A 22,966-nucleotide genomic window follows, 5' to 3' on the forward strand; every position below is an offset into this window, starting at 1 on the left:
ATCGGGATAGCATTGAAAGTGTAGATTGCTCTGGGTAGTATGGACATTTTAACTATGTTAATTCTTCCAATCCATGAGCATGGAATATTTTTCCATCTTTTTATGTCTTCCTCAATATCTTTCAAAAGTGATCTATAGTTTCTAGGATATAGGTCCTTTACGTCTCTGGTTAAGTTAATTCCAAGGTAACGTATGGTTTTTGGTGTTATTGTAAATGGGATGGATTCCCTAATTTCTCTTTCTTCAGTCTCGTTATTCGTGTATAGAAATGCAACTGATTTCTGGGCATTGATTTTGTATCCTGCCACCTTACTGAATTGTTCTATAACTTCTAATAGTTTGGGAGTGGATTCCTTTGGGTTTTCCATATAGAGTATCATGTCATCTGCAAAGAGAGACAGTTTGACTTCTTCTTTGCCGATTTGGATACCTTTGATCCCTTTTTGTCTTCTGATTGCTGTTGCAAGGACTTCTAGTACTATGTTGAATAATAGTGGCGAGAGTGGGCATCCTTGTCGTGTTCCTGATCTTAAGGGAAAGGCTTCCAGCTTTTCCCCATTGAGAATAATGCTTGCAGTAGGCTTTTCATAGATGGCTTTTATGAGATTGAGAAATGTACCCTCTATTCCTACACTCTGAAGGGTTTTAATCAGGAAAGGATGCTGTATTTTGTCAAATGCTTTTTCTGCATCAATTGAGAGGATCATATGGTTCTTGAGTCTTTTCTTGTTGATATGATGTATCACATTGATTGATTTGCGAGTGTTGAACCATGCTTGCATCCCAGGTATGAATCCCACTTGGTCATGATGGATAATCCTTTTAATGTACTGTTGGATTCTATTAGCAAGGATCTTGTTGAGGATTTTGGCATCCATATTCATTAGAGAAATCGGTCTGTAATTCTCCTTTTTGAGGGGGTCTTTGCCTGGTTTGGGGATCAAGGTAATATTAGCCTCATAGAATGAGTTTGGTAGCTTTCCTTCTGTTTCTATTTTTTGAAATAGCTTTAGGAGAATAGGTATTATTTCTTCTTTGAATGTTTGGTAGAATTCCCCAGGAAAACCGTCTGGGCCTGGAGTTTTATTATTTGGAAGGTTGTTTATCACTGACTCAATTTCTTCATAGTTAATTGGCCTATTTAAGAAATCTATTTCTTCCTGTTTCAGTCTTGGTAGTTTATAGGTTTCCAGGAAGGCCTCCATCTCTTCCAGATTGTTTAGTTTTTTGGCATATAGCTGTTGATAAAAGTTTCTAATAATCCTTGCAATTTCAATGGTGCTGGTCGTGACCTCTCCCTTTTCAGTCATAATTTTAATAATCTCAGTCCTTTCTCTTTGTTTTTGGACAAGTTTTGCCAGTGGTCTGTCAATTTTATGGATTCTCTCAAAGAACCAGCTTCTAGTCCTGTTGATCTGCTGTACTGTGCTCCTGGTTTCTAATTCATTGATTTCTGCTCTAATCTTGGTCAACTCCTTCCTTGTCAGTGGGTTAGGCCTGTCCCTCTGTTGCTGTTCCAGTTTCTTGAGGTGAGAATATAGAAACTGCATTTTAGATTTTTCTATTCTTTTGAGTGAGGCTTGGATGGCTATGTATTTCCCCCTTAGGACTGCCTTTGCAGTATCCCATAGGTTTTGGACCGTTGTGTATTCATTCTCGTTGGTCTCCATAAATTGTTTAATTTGTTTTTTGATTTCCTGGTTTATCGAGTCATTCTTGAGCAGGATGGTTCTTAGCCTCCAAGTGTTTGAGTTTCTTCCAGGTTTTTCCTTGTGGTTGAGTTCCAATTTCAGAGCGTTGTGGTCTGAGAATATGCAGGGGATAATTTCAATCTTTTGGTATTGGCTGAGACCTGTTTTGTGTCCCAGAGCATGATCTATTCTTGAGAATGTTCCATGGGCATTTGAATAGAATGAGTATTCTTTGGTTCTGGGGTGTAGTGTTCTATATATATCTATGAGGTCCAACTCGTCGAGTATGGCATTCAAAGCCTTTGATTCTTTGCTTAGTTTTTGCCAGGGTGTTCTGTCTATTTCTGATAGTGGGGTGTTGAGGTCCCCTACTATTACTGTGTTCTTATCTATATGTCTCTTTATTTTGGTTAAGAGTTGGCTTGTGTATCTTGCTGCTCCCCTGTTGGGGGCATATATATTAATAATTGTCATATCCACTTGTTGAATACTTCCTTTAAGAATAATATAGTGCCCTTCTGTATCTCTCTCTATGGCCTCTAGTTTAAAATCCAGTCTATCTGATATGAGAATTGCTACTCCAGCTTTCTTTTGAGGTCCATTTGCGTGGAAGATGGTACTCCATCCCCTTACTCTAAGTCTGAATGCATCTTTGGGTTCAAAATGAGTCTCTTGTAGACAGCAAATGGATGGGTCATGTCTTTTTATCCAATCTGCAACCCTGTGGCGTTTTATGGGAGAGTTTAAGCCATTTAGATTGATAGAGATTATTGACAGATATGATTTTAATGATGCCATTTCTCTTTAAAGTCTTTGTATCGGTTGTGACTTGCTGCTCTGTATCACTCTTGGGGCCTTTTTACCTTTATAGAGCCCCCCTTAATATCTCCTGTAGGGCTGGTTTCGTGGTTACGAAATTGGTTAATGATTGGCGATTTTGGAACGTCTTTATTTCTCCATCAATTCTGAATGACAGCTTTGCTGGATAAAGGATCCTTGGCTGCATGTTTTTCTCTGAAAGAGCTTTAAAAATGCCCCCCCAAGCCTTTCTCTCATTCCAGGTCTCTGTAGACAGGTCTGACGTAATCCTGATACCTTTGCCTTGGTACGTGAGAAATTTCTTTGCCCTGGCCGCTTTCAATACTGTATCCTTGGATCTAATATTTGCGAATTGCACTATGACATGCCGTGGCGTAGGTTTGTCCTGGTTGAGCTTGGATGGGGTCCTCTCTGCCTCTTGGACACGAATGCTTGTTTCCCTTGCTAGATTAGGGAAGTTTTCAGCTACAATTTGTTCAAATATCTCTTCTAGACCTCTGTTTTTCTCCACCCCTTCAGGGATGCCGATGATTCTGACATTGGATCGTTTCATAGAGTCAGTAATCTCCCGTAATCTACATTCGTGGGCGTGGATTTTTTTAAGACCAGCTTCTATTTTCGTTTTTTCTTCTACTAACCCATCCTCCAATTCGCTAACGCGTTCCTCTGCCTCGGTGACCCTGGCCGTCAGAGCCTCTAGTTTTGACTGCATTTGGCTCATAGAATTTTTAATTTCTGTCAGATTCGCTCTCATTTCTGCCCTTAGGGATTCTATATTCTCAGCAACGCTTTCTCTGATGCTTTTTTCAAGTTTACTCATCATCTTGACCATTGTTGCTCTGAATTCCATTTCTGATAATTGGGATACATCCATATGTATTAATTCTGTGGCCGAGGCCAATTCTGTGGCAGAGGCCACAGACTCATTATCTTTTCTTTGCTGGGGGGGACTTCTCCTTCTCGTCATTCTGATGAAGAGAGATTGCAGGGTTGTCCAGAGCCCAAGTGTTGACTGGGACCCAGGCCGTGCGCCCTTGTTTTATAGAGATCTTAGGGATGTGGGCTTCTTCCTTAAAGAGTTTATTTATTTATTTGAGAGAGAGAGAGACAGTCAGCAAGAAAGGGAACCCAAGCAGAGGAGTGGGAGAGGAAGAAGCAGGTTCCCGGTGGAGAAGCCCGATGAAGGACTCCTTACGGAGCGTTGTGATCACACCCTAATCCGAAGACAGGTGCTTGGTGACTGCGCCACTCAGGCGCTCCGGGTTGTGGGCTTCTTGATTTTTCAGCCTGCCTTCTGGGGGAGGGGCCTGCCTGCAGGTACTCAGAAAACCCTGTTTGGGTAGAGTCTCTGTGTCCCTTGCGAGGGGGGATGGGGATGGGCACCCTGTGAGCCGGTATTTCCGGGCTTTTGTTCTCTGGCGGCTTTCCCTGGCGGTTTGCTATGCCTCTTCTGAGAGAGCAGCAGCGGCTGAAATTCAGCCTCTGTCTCAGAACAGAGGGATCGCGGATCGTTCTCCACTGATGTTCTGGCCACTTTAACTCTGTTTCTGTTGGTGCTGCTCAACCCTGCAGCATCCCGGGCTGTGCGCCCCACACCCGGCGTCCCAGCCCTCACTTCCAGGGCCGGCACGTCTCTGTCCTTTGTGTTTCCAACCCCGCCCGCCGCCAGCCGCCCCGCGCGGGCTCCCGGAGCTCCCCGTCTCAGTCTGGTGTCTCACGGGTGCTGACCGCGAGTCCGCCTGCTCCCCCGTGCAGGTGGCCCTCCAGCCGCCAGCCGCCCCGCGGACGCTCCCGGAGCTCCCGGTCTCAGCCTCGATCCAGTGAGCACACCGGAGCTCCGGAGCTCCGTGAGATGCTTGGTGGTGCACGCTCCCGGCTCACGGACTCAGTCTGCCGTTTCCAGAGTGCGGGTCCGCGGTCCGCCCGCTCCCCGGTGCAGGTGGCCCGCCAGCCGCCCTGCGCGCGCGCTCCTGGAGCTCGCGTTCTAAGTCTGTTGTCTCGCGGGTGCCGTCCGCGAGTCCGCCTGCTCCCCCGTGCAGGTGGCCTGCCAACCGCCAGCCGTCCCGCGTACGCTCCCGGAGCTCCCTTCTCAGCCTGCTGTCTCAAGCATGCGGGTCCGCGGTCTGTTCGCTCCCCCTTGTAGGTGGCTACCGCTTCCCGGCGCCCTGACACGGCGGCTCCCTCCCCCTTCTGTTTAGCTTCCGATATCTGTGCGCGGTTTCACGGCTCCCCGCTTCGTACCTCGATACTCAGCGCTGGAGATGTTCATTTGTAGAGATCCAGATGTATCTTCCTGCGTCTCAGGCTGATTCCGTGGATATTCCTGCTGGTCTGGTACCTATCCAGCTCAACTCAGGGGACCGGCTGAAAAAGGGGTCCCCTACTCCTCCGCCATCTTAACCTCCAGCCCCAGGATAACTTTTCTAGTCACAGTAAGAAACTTGACCTCTATTCTACAGGAAACAAGGAGCCTTGCTTTCGGAGCCCCTTCCGAATGTTCTCATAGTTTCCTTTACTGCCTTCTTGAGAGCACGAAGTCAGTACAGTGTTTATTTAGAGTACATTGTAATCAACTGTTTCCTAGTTTGTCTCCCTGACTAGACTGTGAGCTCCTCTAAGCCCCAGCGCCTTAGCGTGTCCAGCATGTAGTGGAAGCTTAGCAAATGCCGATTAATAAATAAGTAAAGATTTCACTAGGGGAGTGACGTGGTATAGATTTTCATGTTATATTAATCACCCTGGCAATACCAGGCAAGGGTAGTAGATGAGAAAGGAGTAATGATGGTTCCACAATTTTGTAACTTCCTACAAAATTTGGCTGCTGATGGTGAAATTTAATTGGATGACGCCTACCATAAAAGTTACAAACCCTGAGGAAAGTGCCAGTGTGTTCAGTGAATATGCAAAAAGAATAATCAATACCATGGAGAAAGGAAGCAATAGGAAATTAAGAAAACTAATTGCATGTTTATTTAGTAAAGATCTATTTATTTGATCTAACACCCCTTAAGTTATTAAATAGCTTAGACCTCATGTAGCTTTTGTTATAAATTCATGTTATAGCAAAGGATATATATTTTTTAGATGAGCTTCTGAGAGCTATGGAAATATGGCTGCTTAGAGGTGTCACAGAACTTCATTTAGCTTCTTACTTTGAAATTGGGTTTCCTCGTAACATTGACTGTTAATCACATTTTTTTTCATTTATGACTGTTTTAAGGTAGATTTTCACATACCCATATTCATTATCTACTCAAACATAATCAATGAACACAGCATCTCATCTATAACTTCTCTATGGTGAGGTGTACACTAAATGGATTTAATTTCTGGGTTTAGGAAACCATCAATTTTATGGGAGTCAGCCCAATTTTTTTTTCCATTAGCACTATCTCATTAATGAAGCCACCTTAATTACAAAAACTTTTACACACCCATTATAAATACCATGATATTATGATCTTTTAAATTTAAGGAACAGGAAAAATGAATATTGTGTTTTTACTTCATAGCCTTCCATTCTTTTTTTCTGGAAAATGATTATTTCCTTGAGATTACCAGATTACAAACTCTGTGCTCAGAGAAAGACTTGAAAATGACAATCAAGTTTAATACTTGGGCATTGAGCAAATGGAGAATACATTTGGGGAGAAAAGAGAAACATTTTGACATGAATTTCATTAAATCTTCTGTCCCTTAAGTGAATGCTGTTTGTAAGTCATATGAGTTTCCAAAGTCTCCCTTTGTCCTAAATTTATAAATGGTTTAAACTGAGAAAAATCTAAATGTAGTCCTGAGGGCGAAGACGAGGGAGAGGGAAGGAGGAATGCAGAGAGGGAGAGGGTGTGAGAGGAATGAGGAGAAGAGAGGGATAGAGAACTGTGCTTTAAGATAAGGAGCTGATCAACACTCTGACAGTTCAGTGTGGGAGCGAGGCCAAAGGAAGTTGCTGAAAACTATAAAATGCAGACACAATCTCAATTATCTCACAATCATTGGCATACACACACACACACACACACACACACACACACCCCACACACACAGGATGGCCCACAGTCCTTTGTCTTCCAAGTCACTGAAACTCAATGTCATCGTTCTGCTGACAGCCTAAAAGGCACAATTATATTCAACTTTGTCTCTGTAGTCTCGTCCCAGTTTTTGATGGTGAAGACAGCTGACAAACCTGTACATTGGAGCTGCCTGAATCTGATACCATAATGTAGAAACCTGGCATCCTGGGCTCTGGTTTATGCCATGCTTATAACACATTCTCCTGCTAATATTAAAAGTGATGATGAGGTGAGAGATGCATTATCTACTGTAAACTTTCCATAGTCAAGTCTCCCTGTATTCATCCTGATACTATTCTTAAAGTGCAATAGCTATTATTTTGTCATGATTTCACGTTTTGGTATTTTTCTTCATCTTAAAAATATAGATGTACAGATTTGATTTCATTTCTGCTTCTCACGAGATGGAGGAACTTGAATGATGACTCCAAATCCTTAAGTATTCATGGGACAACTGACTGAATCAAAGCGTTCTCCGGAAGCTTATCTTGAGATATTTGTAAACTATGGAATTTCCTAATTCTAATCCATTCATAAAACGGTCCCATTCATTCAGCAAAGACACTGGTTTTACTCTTGTTGCATTTCTCCATTTGAAGAGGGTTGTAATGGAACAGCATATTTTAAGTGGAAGCAGCAGGATGGTGTAATGGTTATGAGTAAGGTTTTTAGAGGCAGAATGAGAGTGTTTAAATACTAGATCTACCAGTAATTATCTCTCTGACCTTTCGCAAGAAAATTGACCTCTCTGAGGCTCAATGTACTTATTTGTGAGTAGGAAAAACAATTATCGCCCACACAGAGGTTGTAAGGATTAATGATAGTATATATAATACATCTGACACCCTAGCTAACACAAAATAGGTGCTTGATCTGCACTAGCAATTATTGAGAATATGATTGTTTTCACACCAACACTATATTTATTTATATATTGACAACCATAGCTCACCTGATATTTCTACGGAGGAAAAATGATTTTTTCTCCTACATATAATACGTCTTTTATTAAGCTGCCATTGTTGATAGCAATTTATTTAATATATTCTGGCAATATTTACTGAATGTTATTATACAGCTTATTTACTGTTCATAATTGGCTTTTGGAGGCAGAAGGTGGAAATTTAGAGCTTTTCATTACAAGACTTTTTACAAATACCAGAAATCAGTATTCAGAAAGCAATTTGGTGTTGACTCTCCTGATGCTTTAAATTCATTACCGTATAGTTTTCTGTTTCACTCTTTTTAGAGGCTAAATTAAAGCAAGATGCTTCTACCTGAAATTAATTCAATTTTGTCTTTTTCTGTAGGAACATCTAGAAACACCTGCTATCTCTGATATTTTGGGGCTAGTCATTAAGAGGTTGGACAGCCCAGACACCTTGCCCACTGCAGTGTCAGATTTGATGCCATTACACTTGAATGGCTACCAGGGCCCTCTGACATTCTAATTAGCCAGAAGACTGCTACTGCTGATAATCAAGCAGCCTACCAAGAAGTAAGTGATGCTCCCAACTCTAGCAACTGTCAGGGTTCAGACCATCAGATAAATTAAGTATCACCATATAATTCTTCACTCCCTTCAGTTTAATATATGTATATACACACACACACATATATAATATTTTAATACTAACATTAACAGTGTATTATATATATATTAATATATTAAAATATATAATAAACTCACTTAAGTAAATAAAATTAAAATAAACTGAGTATTTGTCTTATGTTCAATTATTCAATTAGCCAACATATAGTACACATCATTAGTTTTTTTTTTAAGATTTTATTTATTTATTTGAGAGACAGAGAGAGACAGAGAGAGAGAGAGCAAGTGCACAAGCAGGGGTTAGGGGCAGAGGCAGAGGGAGAAGCAGGCTCCCCACTAAGCAGGGAGCCCGATGCAGGACTTGATCCCAGGACCCTGGGATCATGACCTGAGCCAAAGGCAGCCACTTAATGAACTAAGCCACCCAGGTGCCCCTCATTAGTTTTTGATGTAGTGTTCAACGACTCATTAGTTGTGTATAACACCCAGTGCTCATCACAACACATGCCCTCCTTAATCCCCATCACCATAAATATATTTTTTAAAGGTTTATTTATTTATTTTTAGGAAGAGAGAGAGTGAGCAGGAGGAGGGGCAGAGGAAGAGGGAGAAAGAATTTTGAGCAAACTCCACACTGAACATGGAGCCCGATGCGGGGCTCGATTTCACAACCCTGAGATCATGACTTGAGCCGAAATCAAGAGGTGGACGCTCAACTGACTGAGCCACCCAGGTTCCCCAACAAACTGAATATTTGAATGGAGGATCGGTTAGTTTCTTTAGAAAGAACAAATATTCCTGAAAAGTTTATTACTAATGATGGATGGTGAATGGCTATTAATAGTAGAGTCCTCATTATTCACTTTAATTATTAAAAAAATTTCATTGTTCTTTATATATACTTTGTGACCCTCATTTTATTATGATGAATCTGACTTCCTGTTTATTTCATCTTTATGATATTCATTAAAGTTTCAAAGTCCCAGGAATGATTTATAAGTAGGTAGAGGGTCTTTCCTCTTTGTTCTATACAGTAAGAAGTCAGGCATGAGGATATTTCCTACCGTGAATCTATTCACAATGAGAAAATTTCCCAAGAGGAGGGTTTTATCTTATATTGTACTATCACCAGGTCATAATGCCCAACACAGTCCCCTCCTTTCATTGGTCCTTCTGCCAATCTCCCCCAAATAGTATCCTTTCCAACAGAACACAACTCTTCATCATACAACCAAAAGCACACTCATCCATTCTCTAAGAGAAGACCCAAATTCTCCTGACTTATTTATTTCATTTTTAAGTCAGGGTGTCTTCAACTTACGGACTAATTTGTAAAGATAATCACCATCAGTAAACCCATATCAATAGTTGGAGCAATAGAGATGAAAGAGAACTGGAGACAAAAGAGAAGAGAATATAGAATATGGTTAATCTGGTAGATTTGCATTTTGTTAAAATATGAAAAATATGTTTCCCATAGTCCCCCTCCCTGCACCAGTCCCAGTTACTATGGGCTATAAGAGACATCTTGCATATGATTTGTAAGCAGAAAGGCACCATAAGCCATATTCTGTATATGCTCAGAAGGCTGAAGCTCAGCAAAAGGCACTGTTGCAGCTCATGCATGAAGCTTGTGTACTGGTTCACCTGTTTATATGCAGTAGCAACTGGGTATACAGGTCCTCCAGCACCTGCTAGATTTACTTTTTCTGCTTCTCCAACTCCTGGTCCACATATATGAAACAGCTCTATGATTCAGAGCATCAGTTTCTACTGCAGGACACTCCCATCATGTAAGTTGCAAGCTTGGAGGCAGTAAGCAGCCAACATGGGTTCCAGTCCATCTTTATGAGTTCTAGCTAATCCGTGAAGGTTCCAGCTTTTCTTGTCCCTTCACTTCCCAAATGTTCTTCCTGCCTGCCAGTCTGCTGACTTCAAACTCCAGAACAAATCTCAGAAGAAACAAATACCCATCATGGACTGTTTAACCTAATAAATCTGTTACACACACACACACACACACACACACACACACACCGACTATACACACATACTCACATACATATATATGTACATATGTAGGTGTATTTCTAATGCACTATATAACACACTTTATAAAGTAGAAATCAGTGCTCATAAGCGTTTTTATTCAAACACCAGGATTACTTACACAGAATACCCAAGATAAACTAAATGTACAAGGATTCAGGTACAAAAATTACAGAATTATTTATAATACTAAAAAGAAATTTAGAAACAACTTATATAATACTCAAAAGGAAATGGATAAGTGTAATTGAAATAAATTCACACATTGGATTATTATACGTAATTGAAAATTAAATACAAATGATTTTCCTAATCGTAAGTAAAAAATAAAGTTGCAGAAAGATGCAGATAGTGTGATCCTGTTTATATAAAATGTAAAAATATAAAAATCAGTGTTATACATTTTTATTGACATATACATGTGTAATAGACTTATGAAAGTATGAATGGGAAAATAAAAAAAATAAATTCAGGGTAGTGGTTAAATCTGGGAGCATGGTATACAGAGTAAGGAAGATGAGCTCATGGAAGGTTATCAGGGACCTTAAATAGTACTGGTAAGGTTTTATTTCTTAATCTGGGTAGTGGGTACACAGGTTGTCATTATATTTTTATGGATACCTTTTTAATGTTTGAAATCCTTTATAAGAGAGCCTCCAAAACAACTGGAGCCTTTTGGGTGAGAATCACATGGGTAAATATTCGCACATTCTGGGCATCTTCTCAGATGATCTTATCCACATCTCTTCCCCAAATCTCTTTGTCAGACATCTTCAGATCCTGTCCACCCAATTCTTCGATCATTTAACCAGAGAAGACACTAGCCATGGTCTGTGATTTGGTGTCGATTAATACAATGAACCATGTTTCCTTTCTTTCTCACTCTACCCTAAGATTCCAGGACCCATATATTCTGGTATGGGAGAAACAACACTGTAAACTTGTTTTGGACTTGGAGCTTATACAATATTCTGTAGGACAGTACTCCAAACTCCAACAGTCATCTCCCTGATGTTTCCTTAATTGGGTCTTCAATTGCCCAGTTCATCATTTTATAAGAGCAGCTGCTTCTGTGTTATATGCCAGTAAATGTGATAGGCAAATGCCCATGTTTCGCTTTTTCAGGAAGAGATTAAGCCATTATTTTGGAGAGCAACATTGGACATTAAAGTAATTTGTAAATTTACAGACAGGCAGGGTTACCACATGCAAATCCAGAATAAAGTTTATTCCGATGTAGGTAACACAGCACCACAATGATGGAAAGAATCCACACGTATTAATTCTGCTTCATGTAGCTGACTGGTTTGCAATACCAGGAAAGATGCATAATATCAGGTTCTGTGATTGGCAGTTTGGGCCTTCAGGATTGTAGTAACCAGATCATGTTGGTTGGGTGAAGTCCATGAAATACCTTCAGCTAAGGCATTATGTTCCCTTTGTTCATGAACCCACTGTGTTAGGGATGTTCTCAACATTTGCAGAAGGGGCCATTTTGTCCATCTGATTATTGGAGCTCTTCTGCACTGAATAACCTTTCGTGAGTCTTTGCATAGGACAGAGATTTCATCTTCAATGCCTCTGCCCGTACTGCGAGGATTATTCACATACCTCTTCTGCAGAAATTCTTGTCATTAATCAACGAATCCTATTCTTTACAAATTCCTGAGCATCCGGCAATGCCCATGAATCCATATTCTCAGCTTTCTCTCCTAAAAGAACTGGACAATTGGATGCACTGCTTGAGTTTCTGCCCATTGGGAGCATATCCTTGATCTAAGTCTATCAGGGCCCCTTCCGAGTGCAGTTGTAACACCACCGGTCTACTGTTTGCTAGTGCCAGGATTTAATGTGGTTCCACCTGTAACAGCTGCAGTTTTTCCTCCATAGTCAGCTGGCCATCAGAAATTACCTAGGAGGTCATAGATGTGCACTGAGGGAGTTTTAACCATATGGCAGGAGTAGTCACACTGGGAATATAAGTTACCTGGTTCCTATGACTTATTTTTGCCTTCTGGATCTGCTCAAGACTGGATCTATAAATCACACTTCCACCTGATGGTAGGTTGTTTATTGCTGGGCCTGGTTTTATCACTAGGAGTTTGGAATGTACAGAGTTTGTGGAGGGCAGATTGAATTATACAGTCGCATAATGTTCACGGTCAGACTTTCAATCTCCAGAAAACCCTGGTAACATGGTAGAACCTTTTAATGAAAAAAGTTACGCGATGAAAGAGTCATGACTGTGCTGAAAATGCAACTGTAATTGTCTTGGGACTGGCCTCGATTTCCACTCAGCATCCACACCTGCCACAGATACTTCTAGATCCATTGTATCTGAGGGTCAGCCCACTACTATTTAGTCAAGCAAGTGGTGTTTTCTCAATTTGGTTAACTGCAAAACATTTTTTAAAAGTCCTTTTGGTGTTTAGGATATGGAGCCTAAGCTCTTTCTTGAAACGTGTGTGAGTGTGTATGCGGGACGGCGGTGAGAACTGGAGCACGGTCATGCCGTATACGTTGGCAGTATTGTATGACGCCAAAACACTGCTAAAGCTCTTTCAGTGCAAAGGAAAGTTAAACATGGCCTCCTTGTGGAGAACCTGTGAATAGCTGAGGCCAACTGTTACCGAACAGGAGGTGGCGAAAGAGCTGGCGTGGAAGAACAGGGGAAGGAAGTAGACAGTAAACTTTTGGTTTGTTATATTTACAAATTTCCCCCAGCATCTGCCCTTGTCCTCTTTGTTTTTACTGACTGTAAGAGAAAAGGGAATTGCATTCTCCTTNCTGTAAGAGAAAAGGCTGGATTGCATTCTCCTTGTCAGACTTCTAATGGAGAATGTACACAATCAGCCCTTCATTAAGAAAGGAAATAGAGACAGAAAGTTGCTTCATGAACTGAAGCAGAGAAAAGTTAAATTACAACAGCGATGAAGCCAGGTGATTAACAGAAATTAACACATTTTTGTGACAAAGAAAAGAAATTGAGAAGTGGAAAACTGGTGGGGATGTGTTCCTACTGTGGTATATTTAATTGATACCAGGCTGTTCCTTACTTTGGATGCAGCGTTTTCAGTACAACAGCTTATAAATGAATTTCCCCAATACCAAGCTGAACAGCACATTAACTTTTATTCCTTTTTTACTTGAATGTACGACCTTGTGTCATATTCCTGGGAACGTGCGCAACAAAACAATGCCAAATCCTAACAACCGGCTGGCGGTGGTGGTAGCAATGGGTCAGACAGCACAGTGGTTCCATTCCTGAGCCACCGAACGTGTAGGTATATAAAAAAGCAGCTGGCTACCACCCCAAAACGGACTCCTTTCTAAATGGAGGGTCACCAACTTGCTTTGTTTCCCTTAGTGGAAAGATGATGCTGTGTGGTTAACCTGTTTTGGCTTTGTACCGTCTGTCTTTTTACCCTGACAAAAGGTACAAAGGAAGAGAAGGAAAAGACCAATGCTAATAATGACTGGTTCCTTTCATACCCTGGGGGAACTTCTTCTGCCTTTCAAGGTGCTCAGTGCAGTGATTCCTCTATGAAGGAAGTTTGTCTCAGTGCACAAGTCAAAGGAAAATTACTATGGAGCTTTTACATCATGGCTTATACGGGTATGGAAAAAAATTACTAAATGAAAAGGTCAAGGCTTCCATGAGACTTCACATTATTGGAACATAAGTGCTGCAATCATTAGGGTAAAGAGTGTGTCATCAAAGAGAGTCTGAGTTGGAGAAGGCTGCATTCAGACACACATAAACCCTCGCAATGGCAGCTTTCAAGAGCTTTTTTTTTTTTTAAAGATTTTATTTATTTATTCAACAGAGAGAGAGACAGCCAGCGAGAGAGGGAACACAAGCAGGGGGAGTGGGAGAGGAAGAAGCAGGCTCCTAGCCTGATGTGGGGCTCGATCCCATAATGCCAGGATCACGCCCTGAGCTGAAGGCAGACACTTAACCGCTGTGCCACCCAGGCGCCCCAAGAGCTTTTAATACAAACTATTCACGGGGTCATTTGGATTCTTGCCGCTGTTTCTTCCTTCTTTACCTTCTGTCACCTGCCCTTTCTCTTTTGTTTTTTCCTTTCATTAAATTTCACTTAACTGTCTGACGTCTTGCTTCTTGGCATTTACAGCCAATTTAATTCCTCCCCTTAGAGTGCTTAGACTCCCACTCCTTCAGGATTGAGTGTTAAATTTTGACAAATAAGCAGCTTAAGGTGATGGAAAGAACATGGACATCGCAGACACACCAGCCAGGGGCTGACTAGTGGCTCACCACTTACCGGTGGGGTGATCCCGGGAGGGGAGGTCAGGAGGTGTTCTTTAAATTCACTGAGGCTCAGTTTCTTCACCTTGAATTGGAGCTAGTAACACTTGCCTTGGTTCTCATCATCACAACCCCAGGCATACACTCAGGCTGACCTCTCTTCCTGAAAGGTCCTTCCTTCAAATCTGCACTTTAAGTAACCCCTACTTCCCCACCCTTCAAATCTACCACAAGAAGTCTTCCCAGAGCCCACACGTTAGGATGTGAGGGCTGCTTCTATGTTCCCTCAACACCGTGAGCGATATTGGTATTTCAGCATGTAACACAGCCAATCGGAATTCGATTTATGTGCCCATCTCTCACTGAACAGGGGCTCCATGAAGAAAAAAGTCATGCCTTCTTACACTTGAAACCCTAGCACCCAGTACCATTCCTGGTCTGGGGGATGTGCTAAATAAGAAATGTTTACAGAACTGAATCATTCTTTGAACTATGATTTGTCTTGAAGATTAAATCACACATTTTATAAAAAGCACCCAGTGTGCTGGACACATAGCTGGTTGTCATTTCTGCTTAATTTAATTGAAAAATCATGACAACTCAATGAGAAGAGATGATTTCATAGATTGCTTTTGTTTCTTGGATTGATATGAGTCACAGAGCGGATGGCCTTGAGGCTTTAGTCAAGTTCTGCTGTCCCAGGGTAAATAAGAACATGCCATTGCTTAGAGCTCCTGCCTAATGCTTAGTGGGCACAAATTAGTTATAGAATGAAATAATGAAATATCAGCACCCTGTGAAGCCTTTTTTTTCACTTTTGACATATGTAGACACTTCCTTCTCTGATATCTCACATAACTTTTCTCATATTTTTATTACAGTGCATTTCAGACTATACATGTCTGTTTTCCCTACCAAACTATGACATGTTCCCAGGAAGGTGCTATTCCACCTATCTCATTCATTCCCAGCACCACTCATAGTATCTGGCAGAGTAGATATTTAATAAACATTTATAGAATTGGGCTTTATCACTATTAACTGGACAAATATTCAGAATTTTCCTTCTGGTTCTTCCTCTCAACCAATGTGCTAAAATTAGCAAATTGAACTTTCTTAGGAGGTTTAAAAAGGCAGCACTGCAGTGCCATCACCTAATTTATTCCCTAAATTAGGAATTCCAAATGAATTTCTCATTAGATCCTGAAAATGGAAACCTTAGTATAGGTAAATTAAAATAATCAAAATTTCAAACCAGTGGAGTGTGGTGATAAATTTGCCCTTATAGGTATGTAAGTCATCTATAGCATATTTCCACCCGATAATGCTTAACTTGAGCTAGTTGCATAGAATGCTCCCATTCTAATCATGCTTGGTAGGGGGAATTACAACCCACTGCAGCTTAGGCCTGTGTTCCTTGTCAGAAGAGACTGAATCTGGTAAGTGAACTTCTTCTGATCTTTCATCATGCAGGTAAAGTATCCTGAATGACAGCTGTTTTTGAAGGGCTCTGTCAGCCCACTTCAGGGACTGTAACGCTAAAGGCTGACTGCTCTACCCTCACAGCCTCAACACAAGTGATCTTTAATTGCTTTGACAGAGCCCAAGGGTGACAATGAGTAACATTAGTCCACAGACCTACCCTTTTCCCTCCTTTGCAGCTGAGGAAATGGGAAGTCCCAAGGTCAGAACCCTATTCTTGGAAATGAATTATCTACCCTCTTGCTGTGACTGGTGCTGAGCTAATCATAGATTTCACCAGCCTGACTAATACTATAGGCTGGAACAGAGCTGCTCCCTCCTGCCTTGAGGAGAGCCTGACACAGGTATGGTGAGAATACAAGGGGAGTGTCAGCTCCTAGTCCTCACCTGGGCCCCTTCTCCAAGGAGGAAGATGGTCTGTCCCAGGCTTATTCAGGAGTTGCTACCTTCAAGCTCACTACTCTATCCCAGCTCTTTCAGGGCATACCCAAAAAGTCCAGAGCAAGGAAGGGGTTTGGGCTGGGTCTGAGAAGAGGCTAGCTAGGATCTAGGGTGATTGTCAGAGGAGAGCCGGGACGGCTGTGGCCTTACAGCAGAGAGCAAGCACGGAACATCAGCAGGTCATGAGGCACAGTGAGCTGCAGTGAGATACTTCCATTGGCCCCCGTGAGGAGCACCTTGCCACACTGCAGGGGGACTGGTGCCTGGGCTGTGAGAATGCTGGCTGCGACTCCCCTGCACCATAAGTAGGATGCCGGTGGAATCCACTGCCAAGACCCTGTATGCAGTGATGGAGCTAGGGACAAAAAACTGGAACAAAACTGGAGGTATCACAATTCTAGACTTCAAGTTATACTACAAAGCTGTAGTAATGAGACAGTACGGTACTGGCAGAAAAACAGACACATAGATCAATGGAACAGAATAGAAAATCCAGAAATAAACCTACAATTATGAGGTCAACTAATCTTCAACAAAGCAAGAAAGGATATCCAGTGGGAAAAAGACAGTCTGGACAACAAATGGTGTTGGGAAATCTGGACAGCTACATGCAAAAGAAAGAAACTGGACCACTTTTTTATACCATACACAAAATAAATTCAAAATGGGTATGGGTATTAGGGAGCACGTGTTGTGATGAGCACTGGGTATTATATGCAACCAATGAATCATTGAACACATCAAAAACTAATGATGTTCTACTATATGTGGCTAACTGAACATAATAAAAAAATTTAAAAAAATTAAAAATGGATGAAAGACCTAAATGTGAGACAGGAAATCATAAAATAGCAGATATGGAAGCAGCCAAGTGCCCATTCATAGATGAATGGATAAAGAAGATGAGGGGTGTGTGTGTGTGTGTGTGTGATGGACTACTACTCAGCCATAAAACAAAGAATGAGATCTTGCCATTTGCAATGACATGAATAGAGCTAGAGAGTATAAAGCTAAGTGAAATAAGTCAATCAAAGGAAGACAAATACCATATGATTTCACTCAGATGTGAAATTTAAGAAACAAAACAAATGAGCAAAGGGAAAAAATAGAGGGAGGCAAACCAAGAAGCAAACTGTTAACTATAGAGAACAAACTGATAGTTAGGAGAGGGGAGGTGGGTGGGAGGAAAGGGAAATAGGTGAAGGGGATTAAGGAGCACACTGATCATGACTAGCACTATGCATAGAAGTGCTGAATCACTACATTGCACACCTGAAACTAATATAACACTGTATGTGAACTATACTGAAAATTAAATTAAAAATAAAAAAATGTTCCAGCATAAATTTTGATGAAACTGATTGAGGTTTTCAAATTAAAGTATTGAATATGAAAACAAAAAGTTCTAAATTTGACAAGGAAGTGAAGAAGCCATTGATGACTTTTAATTTCCAATGTCCTTTCTATTCCACAAGAGGTTCCCCAGACAGAAATATGTAGGTGATTTTGGAGAGCTACTCTGTATTCACAATTCATTCTGTTTACTCTAAACATCTGTGTCTATTATCAGTAGAAATTAAGATAAATGACACCTCCTGGAGATCTTCTAGGGTTGAGTAAGAGTACTCAAGTATAACCAACTGTGGAAGAGATTCACTTAAAGCTAATAGGAAGGCAGGAAATGCGTAATCATTCTCATTGCTGCTTTTGGCCTTACTAGCAGAGCGGGGCCCATTTGCATGCCTTCTGTTCAATGTGGCAACATAGAAAATTACAAAGATCTTCACTGTGATGAGGCACAGATCATGGACTTATAATGTTTGATGTAACAATAAATGAATACAAGTCAATTATACAAACTGGTTAAAATACAGATGAACACAAGAAGTTTATGGAACGATGAAAGTTAACAATATTGTTTGGAGAATAAAATGATACATCATGGGATTAAGAAAGGGAGTGAAAAGGGGCGCCTGGGTGGCACAGCGGTTAAGTGTCTGCCTTCGTCTCAGGGGGTGATCCCGGCGTTATGGGATCGAGCCCCACATCAGGCTCCTCTGCTATGGGCCTGCTTCTTCCTCTCCCACNTGTCTGCCTTCGTCTCAGGGGGTGATCCCGGCGTTCTGGGATCGAGCCCCACATCAGGCTCCTCTGCTATGAGCCTGCTTCTTCCTCTCCCACTCCCCCTGCTTGTGTTCCCTCTCTCACTGGCTGTCTCTGTCTCTGTCAAATAAATAAATAAAATCTTAAAAAAAAAAAAGAAAGGGAGTGAACAAAGGGAGAAAGTAGATGGATTCATGGCCAGTGGTCATTCTGAAAGCAAATAATGAGATGTCATGTGAATAATTGGAAGTGACATGGTTTCAGTCAAAGATTGAAATACTTCAATTTAATATATTAGGAGAGGAGAAGTACCAGGTTATTACCAGGATGAGAAAGTGACCATGGGAATGGCTGGCTCATGTACAGTGAAAGTGAATATCAAGAAATGGGAAGGTTTAAATATTTTGAGACCAAGGAGTTGAATGGCCCATTTATGTGTTAATAGAACTTGATGCAAAGCTGAAATTATGAATAAGGGCCAAATTCTGCAATGAATATGGGGAATATTCAGAATGCTTAGAGGTGACAGCAAGAAGAGAAGTAGGGGGTTATACAACTATTGAACTTTATAAGAGTCGGAGGTTTTGCCAACTTAGAGGAGTATCTTAGTCAGTTTGGGCTGCTCTAACAAAATTACCATAGACTTGGTGACTTAAACAACATTTATTTCTCACAGTCCTGAAAGCTGAGAAGCCTAAGCTGTCAGTAGATGTCTGGTCACAGCCCACTTCCTGGTTCATAGGTGGCTGTCTTCTCACTGTGTTCTCACCTGGCAGAAGGGGCAAGAGAACTCTCTGGGGTCTCTTTTGTAAGGGCACTAATCTCAATCATGCAGGCTCCACTCTCATGACCTAATCACCTCCCAAAGGTTCCACATCCAAATACCATCACACTGGGAATTAGGCTTCAACACAGGAATTTTGGAGGACACAAACATTAAGTCCACAGCAAAGAGTACCAGGATATAGAACAAGTTAGATACCAACTCTACCCCTTAACCTGAGGTAACTGAGGAGTGGGAGAATAAACAGACTCTACTTGACATGGCTCCTGGGAAGGCAGTGCTCGTGGACTACAGCCAGGTTTTGGTTAAAACAGGAAAGTCAAAGAGAACATCATGACAAGTTTCCAAAGTACAAAAAAATAGGAAGCAGTGAGACAGGAGGAAGCACAGAGCTATACGACCAAGATAAACTGAAGAACATGGCTTATATTTTTAGAGATAACTATGGATGACAAGGATATGAGGCATTACAAAGCAGTGAGCTGCAAGTATTCTGATTTGATTATTCCCAGAGCGTTCAGGAAGATGGCAAGACTCGTCTCTCAAGAGGCAGGAGTAATGTGGATTGAGGATTCTGAGAGAGTTCTAGACTGACACAGGCAGTTCTAGGCGGGTAGTGGGATTAACTATCTTCCAGGATCCTCATTATATTTTTGAAATAGGTGATGCACCCTGAGAGGATAGGTTAAGAAAATTAATAAGCCCTTAAAATAGGCAACATGATCATTCTGGTTTCTCTAAGAAGAGCATTACTAGTTTTAAATACACATAAAGATTCTCAGAAGGCTTTTGGCATAAAATGTATTTTCCTTGATTTGAAAGCCAAAATGTTAAATGTAGACAGAAGAAGAAAGGAAACAGCATAATCATTCCTGGCGAGATAAAACTACTTGATATTAATAATGCCAGATTTCTGAGATGGGTGTGGAGAGATCAGAAACACCAAGAAACTCCTCTCCCTTCATCTCTTTAAAATATCTATATTAGTTTTCTATTGATTGTAACAAATTACCACTAATTTAGTGGCTTAAAACAATAAACATCTATTATCTCGAAATTTCCATGGGTCAAGGGTTTAGGCAGGATTTAACTGGTTCCTCTGCTCAAGGTCTCGCATGCTGAAATCAAGGTTTCAGCAAGGGCTGCTTTCCCATCTGAAGCTTGCAGTTAATTTCCAAAATCATTCAGGTTGTAGGAAAAAGTCATTTCCTTGCAGCTGTAGAACTCGTGACAGCTTGCCTCCTCAGGGCCAGCAGAAACACTTGTCTGCTGCTTCCAGACTTTGAGCTCAGGGAAAGCCTAAGCCTTCTTTGAAAGGACTCATCTGATGTGGTCAGGCCCATCCAGGACAATCCTCCCTTTTGATTAACTCAAAGTCAACTGATTAGGGACCTGAATTACATTTGCAAAAATCTTTCTCCTTTGCCATATAATGTAACATATTCATGGGAGTGATATTCCACCATATTGAAGGGTTCGGTCCACGGTCTGGGGGAGGGGATTATATAAGAACAGGGGGGTATCTTGGAAGCCATCCTAGAATTTTGCCTACCTCGGTATCTAAACAATAAAACTCCAGGTTATCCAAGATTCTGATAGAGTTATCTATAAATAACTACTCATTTATAAGGGGATGAAAAATCTTCCCCTTAACTTCTTCTCCTTTGGCTACATGTTCTGTCATTCATATGCTGCATTTTTTTTTTCTGGCCCAGACCCAGAAAATGTTCTATAACTGTGTTTCTCAACCTTTCGGTCTGTTTATTATTACTACCCTAAGGGGCCTTTTTAGACTGTTTTTCTCTTCTCTAACATACTGCCCAATAAATTTTAAAGCCACAGATACACTGAATATCTGATTCTATGCTGTATATCTGTGCTTTATACATAAAATAGTAAGATTATGCTCCTCCTTCTCCATAGAAACAGTTTTGTCCCCTTGGGAATGATAGAGTCTCTATTGAGAAATCATGTTCTATAAGATCAAGGGACCATTAATACATAAATATTCACAGTATCCTGTTTTTCCTTTTGATCTCCAGCCCTTTTGATACCAGCTCCCATGTCCTGTTCTATACAAATCCATAACAAAATTCTGTCATGTAAAGATGTGTGTGGTTTGCTGTTAAGTAGGATTTTGATAACCTCTGTCCCAGTGCTGACTTTGCCACTAATTTTCAATGTGACCTTTGGCAAGCCAAGCAAGATTTTGGTGGTGCCATTTCTTAAGTATGTCAAAGGGCACAATCTTGTAAGGTAAAACTTAGTTATAGTAGAGAAAATGAATTTGATATGTCTAAAGTCCTGCCTAGCAGAAGAAAGTATAAATCTTCATCACTTTAGCAGGATAGATGAGAAAAATGAAGTTTCTATTCCAGGAGCAGGGATTTAGAGATAAAAAGATATATAAATTATGTCAAATGTTCTTTAATTATGTTGGCAGTTCTCATTTGAATTCTGTAGAGGTTCATTATGTTGGAAGCAGGGGCCAAGGATAGCACCTGTAATCGTAAAACAATGATTGAACTTGTAACCAACCGAAGTTCATGGGGATCTTAGGCTGCTTTTTAACGTATTATCACTTCCTATCCCCTGGAACAGATTTGACATCTGAAACATTAGTTCTGGAGCAACCATATTTGTTTTGATTTTATAAAACAAGGAGGAAGGCAAGGTGCTATTATCAACCATTCCCCTAAGACATCAGTCCATATTAATTCTTTAGTATACACTCCAAGCACAAGGCATTTAGAAAGTTCTTTGCAACAGTTCACTAAAACAAGGTTTTTAGCCCCTTCCTCATAGCCTGGGTTCCAATACCATGACTTGAGCAATTTCCAAGTATGGGCCAAATTCCAAGATGCAAGATGGAACTTCTATTTACCAACCCTCCAACCTAACATTTTGAAATTTCTACCAGTCAAAAAGCACATGAACAATGACATTTGCTACTATATGCTACCAAGATACATTGGGAGAGTGAAAAAGTGCAGAGTCCAAAGCATATCTAAAGAATCAGGTTGGAATTAATGAATATCAAGCTTTTAAAATTAAATTTTATGTTTTATATTTCTTTGTTGAAAAATGTACCTCCTTTCATCCTGCCATAGGCAAAATGTTCACCATGTGAAAGCCCCTCTTCTGTTTTCACAGCCATCTCTACAGCTGTGCGATTCTATTTGTCCTGATGAAATCAACGTTATGTTTCAGACACAGCCAGGATCCATGGTGTCTGTAAATTATTCCAATGTCATTTTGCACTCAGAACACTAACAACACTATTATTTTCTCGACTACCATATACAGAAATTCTGTCACTGTCTGGCTGAAAGTGACACATATATTACACTTGAGTTGATGGACATATTATGGAATTATTGTTGCCATGGTTTAGCAACTTTGAAACTGGGGCACTAGACTTCAAGAATGTTAGATGAGGATTTCTAAGCATGTAGGGAGCAGAACCCATCCTCTGCAGGTTAAAAGGGAAGTTTTGTTTACAAACGCTATTTGCAAATGAAACATCTATTTCAGACCCAAACACTTGTTATCTCCATCTCTGAGGAGAGCGACAGTTGACCTAATGAAAACTGGGCTCAGTGGCAAGATCTGATGAGACAAGAAAGCAAGCCATGAAGTTATAGAATCAGGCTTCAAATAAAGCCTTTCTACCAATCTCTGCCCCACAAATACGTCCTCCAT

General features: G+C 40.9%; 1 long non-coding RNA gene across 1 annotated transcript in view; it reads right to left on the minus strand.

Annotated features, from left to right (window-relative positions):
• Nucleotides 1-22,966, minus strand: part of LOC117797498 — a 123,176-nt gene that overhangs the window by 11,952 nt on the left and 88,258 nt on the right. The gene's annotated exons all lie outside the window — the stretch shown is intronic.

This window comes from Ailuropoda melanoleuca, chromosome X, assembly GCF_002007445.2.
Source record: "Ailuropoda melanoleuca isolate Jingjing chromosome X, ASM200744v2, whole genome shotgun sequence".
Taxonomy (NCBI): Eukaryota; Metazoa; Chordata; class Mammalia; order Carnivora; family Ursidae; genus Ailuropoda; species Ailuropoda melanoleuca.